This window comes from Cucurbita moschata, unplaced genomic scaffold, assembly GCF_002738365.1.
Source record: "Cucurbita moschata cultivar Rifu unplaced genomic scaffold, Cmos_1.0 Cmo_Scf00077, whole genome shotgun sequence".
Lineage (NCBI taxonomy): Eukaryota > Viridiplantae > Streptophyta > Magnoliopsida > Cucurbitales > Cucurbitaceae > Cucurbita > Cucurbita moschata.
Genome location: NW_019268593.1, coordinates 192,183 through 200,024, shown reverse-complemented (window position 1 = coordinate 200,024; position 7,842 = coordinate 192,183). Strand labels below are relative to the sequence as shown.

The 7,842-nt window shown below is 35.9% G+C and overlaps 1 non-coding gene across 1 annotated transcript; it reads left to right on the top strand.

Moving 5' to 3' along the window:
- Positions 1 to 285: 285 nt before the first annotated feature.
- LOC111438545 lies at positions 286 to 403 on the top strand. The gene has a single exon (XR_002709695.1). It is a non-coding gene; the product is annotated as a U5 spliceosomal RNA (small nuclear RNA).
- The last annotated feature ends 7,439 nt before the right edge of the window (positions 404 to 7,842 follow it).

Sequence of the window (7,842 nt, the reverse complement as noted above, 5' to 3'; positions counted from 1 at the left end):
AGTTAAAAATTTGGAGTTATCCTAAGGGTGACCCGAAGTAAATAACACACTCATCATGATTCTTAATTAGATTCAAGGTCCTTAGGCATAAATCTTAGGGTTAACAATTTGGGGCATTTTAGACATTTTCCTTCATCCACAACTTATAAAAGAGATGAAATAAATTGATAAATTAATAAATTTATACTTCAATTTTCAATACAAAGAAACAATGATGGAAACAAGTTGCGGAAGAAATTGTCCACAACTTATATAAGACCATCAACGTATCCATTTACTTTCATGGAGCAGTGCGGTGACCTCACAACAAACTATTCTTTTGCCTCTTACTAAAGAATACTATGTGCTCGCCGCTCCAAGTGGCATGCGGCTATTTTTCTAGGGGTTCTCACGTATGAGCAACACCTACATCAATTTTAGTTTAAAATAGTTTTTTGTTTCTTCTATTATCAAAATCAATATTTTGTTTCATTTAATATGTTTACAAGTATGTGTTTTGTATATGGTCTTTAAAGGACCCCAAATTTCACCTTATAAGTATGTGTTTTGTATATGGGTAACATTGGTCTTCATTAGGATCACAACGAACTAAATAAAACAGCTCTAAAACTTTAAATTCAATAACGAATAACTTGGGTTTGACTCGTGATAGGACCTCTCTTCTTATCTCTAATATTAATTTATAGAACATGACTCAACCGACATAAAACATTAAAATCATGCAAAAGTAAGTTTTAACAAGGGGTTCTATGGTGTAGTGCTATGAATTTTATGTTCTCGAGGAAGAACTGAGTCTTATATTCCTTCTTGAGGTCTTACGATGACTTTATGATGCAAAACTATGGTATTGCTTGAAGGTGAATCATTTCAGTTTGTTAAGCCTAACATGAGCTTGGCTTGAGGTGTGGTTCTCTACAGCCCTCATTGTTAACTCACTCTAGTGCTCATCTCAACCATGATGTCGTTTAACAAGAGAGACCTCGAAAACAGCCAGAATATTGCATTAACCATTTGAATCACCTAACTCCACTTTCAAATTGAACCAAATATCTATAACATAACAATAACAAATGTACAAAGTTCATAAAAGTCTTTTTAATCTAATAGACTATTGAACTTGACCATTATAGTGCCTTTCAAATGTAGGTAAAGTTTAAATATAATTAGTAACAAAAGATGAAACTATAAAATAAAAAGAAATAAACAAAATAATATTCCATTACTGGGAATCAAACTCAAGTATCCTGGGTGAAACCCAGATATCCTAACCGCTGGACAACAATAGATATCCTAATCGTTGAAGAGATGTCGAGATGTCCGAGATGTCCGAGATAACTGAGATGTCTAAGATTTCTTAGATGTCTGAGATATCCGAGATGTCCAAGATGTCTAAGATGGCTGAGATGTCTGAGATGTCTGAGATGTGTGAGATTTTTTAGATGTTCGGATGTCGGAGATTTCTGAGATGTCTGAGATGTCCGAGATGTCTGAGATTCTGAGATTTCTGAGATGTCTGAGATGTCTTAGATGTCCGAGATGACTGAGCTGTCCGAGAAGTCTGAGATGTCTGAGATGTTTGAAATATTTGAGATGTTTGGGATGTCTGAGATGTCTGAGATGACTAGGATGTCTGAGATATCTAAGATATCCGAGATGTTCGAGATTTCTGCGATGCTTTAGATGTCGGAGATGTCTGAGATGTTTGAGATGTCTTAGATGTCTGAGATGTCTGAGATGTAGGAGATGTCGGAGATGTCTAAGATGTCGGAGATGTCTTAGATGTTTTAGATATTTGAGATGTCTTAGATGTCTGAGATGTCTGAGATGTCCTGATGTCTGGGATGTTCGAGATGTCTTAGATGTCTGGGATGTTTGAGATGTTGAATATGTCTGGGATCTCTGAGATTTTTGAGATTTCTGAGATGTTCGAGATGTCCGAGATGTCCGAGATGTCTGAGATGTTTGGGATGTCTGAGATATCTAAGATGTCTGAGATGTATGAGATTTTTTAGATGTCTGAGATGTCTGAGGTGTCCTAGTTGTCTAAGATATTTGTGATATCTAAGATGTCTGAGATATCCGAGATGTCTGAGATGTCTGAGATCTCTAAGATGTTTGAGATGTTTGAGATGTCCGAGATGTCTGAGATGTCCGAAATATCAAAGCTGTCCGAAATGTTTGAAATGTCTGAGATGTTCGAGATGTTCGAGATGTCTGAGATTTTTGAGATGTTTTAGATGTAGGAGAAGTCTGAGATGTCTGAGATGTCTGAGATGTCCGAGATTTCTGAGATGTTCGAGATGTCAGAGATGTTTGATATGTCTGAGATGTTCGAGATGTTTGAGATGTCGGAGATGTCGGAGATGTAGGAGATGTATGAGATGCCTGAGATGTCCGAGATGTCCAAGATGTCCCAAAAGTCTGAGATGTCTTAGATGTCTTAGATTTTTTAGATGTTCGAGATGTCGGAGATGTCTGAGATGAATGAGATTTCTGAGATGTCTGAGATGTCTTAGATGTCTGAGATGTCTGAGCTGTCTGAGATGTCTGAGATTTCTGAGATGTCTTAGATGTTCGAGATTTCTGAGATGTTTAAGATGTTGGAAATGTCTAAGATGTCGTAGATTTCTGAGATGTCTAAGATGTCGTAGATTTCTGAGATGTCTAAGATGTTCGAGATGACTGAGTTGTTCGAGATGTCTGAGATGTCTGAGATGTCCAAGATGTCTTAGATGTCCGAGATGTCTTAGATGTCTTAGGTGTCTTAGGTGTTTTAGATGTCCGAGATGCCTGAGCTGTCCAAGATGTCTGAGATGTTCGAGAAGTCTGAGATGTCTTAGATGTCTGACATTTCTGAGATGTTTGAGATGTCTGAGATGTTTGAGATGTCTGAGATGACCGGGATGTCCGAGATGTCTGAGATGTCTGAGATGTCCGAGATATCTGAGATGTTTGAGATGTCCGAGATGTCTGAGATGACCGAGATATCTGAGATGTCTGAGATGTATGAGATGTCCGAGATGTTCGTGATGTCCGAAATGTCTGAGATGTCTTAGATGTTCGTGATGTCTTTGATGTCTAAAATTTTTTAGATGTCTTAGATGTTCGTGATGTCTGAGATGTTCGAGATGTCAGAGATGTCTGAGATGTCGGAGATGTCTGAGATGTCTGAGATGTCTAAGATGTCTGGATGTCTGGGATGTCTGAGATGTCTAAGATGTCTGGATGTCTAAGATGTCCGAGATGTCTGGGATGTTCGAGATATCTCAGATGTCTGAGCTGTCTAAGATGTCAGAGATATCTGGGATGTCTGAGATGTCTAGGATGTCTGAGATGTTGGAGATGTCTAAGATGTTGGAGATGTCTAAGATGTCGGAGATGTTCCAGATGTATGAGATGTCTAAGATGTCTTAGATTTCCTAGATGTCTGAGATGTCTGAGATGTCGGTGATTTCTGAGATGTCTGAGATGTCGGAGATGTCTCAGATATCTGAGATGTCCGAGATGTCTGAGATTTCCGAGATGTTCGAGATGTCCGAGATGTTCGAGATGTCTAAGATGTCTGAGATGTTTCAGATGTCTGAGATGTCTGGGAGGTCTGGGAGGTCTGAGATGTCTGAGATATCTGAGATGTTTGAGATGTTTGGGAGGTCTGAGATGTCTGAGCTGTCCAAGATATCTGAGATGTCAGAGATGTCAGAGATGTCTGAGATGTCTGAGATCTTCTATATGTCTAAGATATCTGAGATGTTCGAAATGTCTTAGATGTCCGAGATGTCTTAGATGTCTTAGATGTTTTAGATGTCCGAGAAGTCTGAGATATCTTAGATGTCTGACATTTCTGAGATGTCTTAGATGTTTGAGATGTTTGAGTTGTCCGAGATATCTGAGTTGTTTGAGATGTCTGAGATATCTGAGATGTCTGGGATGTCTGAGATGTCTGGGATGTCTGAGATATCTGAGATGTCTAAGATGTCTTAGATGTCCGATACGTTCGAGATGTTTTGGATGTCTAAGATGTTTGAGATGTCTGAGATGTCCAAGATGTCTGGGATGTTCAAGATATCTCAAATGTCTTGGATATCTGAGATGTCGGTGATATCTGGGATGTGTGAGATGTTCGAGATGTATGAGATGTTTGAGATGTCTTAGATTTCCCAGATGTATGAGATGTCTGAAACGTCTGTGATTTCTGAGATGTCTGTGATGTCTGAGGTGTCTGAGATGTCTGAGATGTCCGAAATATCTGAGATGTCTAAGATATTAGAGATGTCTGAGATGTCTGAGATGTCCAAGATGTCTGAGATATCTGAGATTTCTAAGATATTAGAGATCTCCGAGATGTCTGAGATGTCTAAGATGTTAGAGATGTCCGAGATGTTCGAGATGTCTGAGATTCCTGAGATTTCTGAGACGTCTGAGATGTTCGAGATTTCTGAGATGTTCTTGATGTCGGAGATGTCTGAGATGCCAGAGATGTATGAGATGTCTGAGATGTCTGAGATGTTTGAGTTGTCTGAGAAGTCTCAGTGTCTTAGATGTCTGAGATGTCCGAGATGCCTGAGATGTTTGATATGTCTGAGATGTTTGAGATGTCTTAGATGTTTGAGATGTCTTAGATGTTTGAGATGTCTGAGTTGTTCGAGGTTTTTGAGATGTTCGAGATGTCGAAGATGTCTGAGATGTCTAAGATTTCTTGGATGTTTGAGATGTCCGAGATATCTAAGATGTCTGAGATTTCTGAGATGTCTAAGATGTCTTAGATGTCTGAGATGTCTTAAATGTCTGATATGTCTGAGATATCCAAGACTTTCAAGATTTCTGAGATGTTCGAGATGTCGGACATGTCTGAGATGTCCGAGATGTCTGTGATGTCTGAGATATTTGAGATGTCTGAGATGTTCGAGATTTCTAAGATATTTGAGATGTCGGAGATGTCTGAGATGTCGGAGATTTTTGAGATGTCTGAGATGTCTTAGATGTCCGAGATGACTAAACTGTCCGAGACGTCTGAGATGTCTAAGATGACTGAGATGACTGAGATGTTTGAAATGTCTGAGTTGTCTTAGATATCTGAGATTTCTAAGATGTCTGAGATGTCTGAGATGTCTTAGATGTCTGAGGTGTCTGAGATGTTTGAGATTTCTTAGATGTTCGAGATGTCGGAGATGTCTGAGATGTCCGAGATGTTTGAGATGTCTTAGACAATAAATGAGCCTATAATAAAAGACAAACATGATACGTAAGGAAAGTCGTAATAGAAGACAAGTATCTTATAATAAAAGATCAAATATGATATATATGGTAAACGATAATGTAGGACTAAATATCGTTAACATAAAGAAAGACTTCTTTACTCAAGAACCATTAGTATGTAATCATAAGGAAGAGTATTTGAAGCATCATGCTGTTGCTGCATGGCTAAGCCATTGCAAACATATTCCGAACAAAATTTACATTAGTCTTTGAAGATTCAATCTATCTAGTTCTCATAACACTACATTGTCCTCGGCCACCAAGATTCTTTCCAATTTACGCTTTTCACGACTCAAGTTTTTATATTTCTTTTTGTCGACTTTATTGCCCAACAACGAGTGAAATCCCCGCATTGTCCTTATTATGATAATATTTGTACAATTATGAACTCAAATATTTAGAAACATCATCATTCTAATATATTATACTACTTTTTCTATTTTGTAATGTGTCTCTAGAAGCAGACGTGCCACTTCATATAAATGACAATCATGAAAATTCTTGATATAAAAACATACTCGATTTGAAAGATACTTTACTTTCTTTAAGACATACCATATATACTTTCTCATTACTTATATACTAGGGCCATTCTGAATAGAGTCTAAGGAACATAATTCTACAACTAAAAATACTTTTGTTTTCTTTGGAGTTCATTTATTTAATGTTATCATGTTAAGTTTTTTAACAATTGTTTTTACAACACACAAAACCATTTGATAGAGTTTGTGGGGCATGCTGATTATTGAATTCGGGACCTTTTACACCCGAAGTGAGAATCATACTACTAAACCAAATGTCCTTCTTCTTGATCTATCGTTTTTTGTTACTAGTCCATGTGCTTTATGCAACCTCAAGGTTTGAAATTTCTCAACGTGTTTTCAAAACTTGTTCTCAAATCATTTGGATTTATTTCAATTAATATTGTTAAAAAATATTGACATAAATAAAGTTCATATCATATCATGTTAAGTTTATTTAAGTTGTAATATATGATTAAGTTAAATTGTCTTGAAATGTCGTATAATGGAGATACAATTATTGATTCTTGCTTGATATATGTCTTGATACTGAATTAGAATTTTCGTGATAAACAAAAGGATTTCATATAGGATCCATATGCATCCACATTCGAAAATTCGTTTTAAGGTGTTGTCAAAGGGAGTGGTGATGTCATACGTAAAATGGAAGAGACTCATGGAATGGCAGAGACAAATATAGATTTTACACATTTTCGTTAATCCATGATCAAGTTCTATGTAGACACATAGGCCCATGAATCCATACATCTCGATCGGAAAAGAATAAATAGAAAAAGAAAGAATCGGAATTGATCAATATATTTTTTAAAACAAATAAAAATCATGTATCAACTAAGTCAAGCCCACTACAGAATTTGATTAAGAATGAGAAAGAGGAATCTCTAGTAAAAAAAACTAAACCTAGTATAATAATTTTGAACTAATTGAAAAAAAGATTTTAAGTATCTCACAATAAATTAAGAAATCAACCCATTGAACAATATTTTTTTGGACGAGAACTAAAGATGAAATACTAAGTTGTTCTATATTTAATCTAGAACTTTGATTCTGAGTAATCCATGATCATACCAATAGAATCATTTCTTTTAAATTTGAATGAAAATGAAAATTCCATTATAAGTATAATAATAAAAAAAAATAAAAAACTAGCTGAAAAGAAAAAATGATCTCCCCTAATACCAGCCAAGAAAAATACTCTTAAACGATTCAGGGTATGTAGATGTGAATTACAGGAGAAACCGAGCTTTATTTCTTATATTTTATTTTTCAATTGAGATGGAATAATTCCTTAATTGGCAGAGAATAATATCAATGTATATTGCCTCTAGCTTAAAAATGAGATATGAATCTGGAGATTCTGATAGTTCTAAAGTAGTTTTAGCTTAATAAGGAATTATTAAAAAATAAATATCTATTATTGAACTTGTTCGTCTTTGTAGATATTTTATTAGTTCATAAGAATAAATACTAAATTAAACTCATGATCAAGTTTTAGATCAAAATAGCAAACATGTTGATAGATATAAAAATAAATTCAAGTTCTTTTTGTAGTCTAATTATCAATTGGAAGATTTAACTTGTATGAATAGTTATTGGTTTGATACCAATAATAACAACCATTTTGAACTATAAAGGAGATGCAGGGGAACGATACTCGTACCTCTCGCATCTAAAGCAAGCCCTTTACCATCTGAGCTACATCTTCACGATTCTTACATCACAAAAGTTTTCCTTTGGAGATGTAGGGTAGCGATCCCCGTACCTCCCTCATGCAAAGCGAGCGATCTACCATCTGAGCTACATTCTCACAATTCTTACATCACAAAACCCTAAACTTCCAGTCATCAATAATAGTGAAAATGAAAAAAAATCTCTGATCGTTATGTCATAAATAAGGAAAGTGTAACACCCCAAGCCCAACAGGTACAATTCGCTCTATTCTTGTGACTCGAATTCTTGTGACTTGCACCTTCTTATCCATGGTGAGATTCTAGATTTGATTGGAGGACTTAGAGTGTGATTTTCATATCGGTCCACAAGAAAG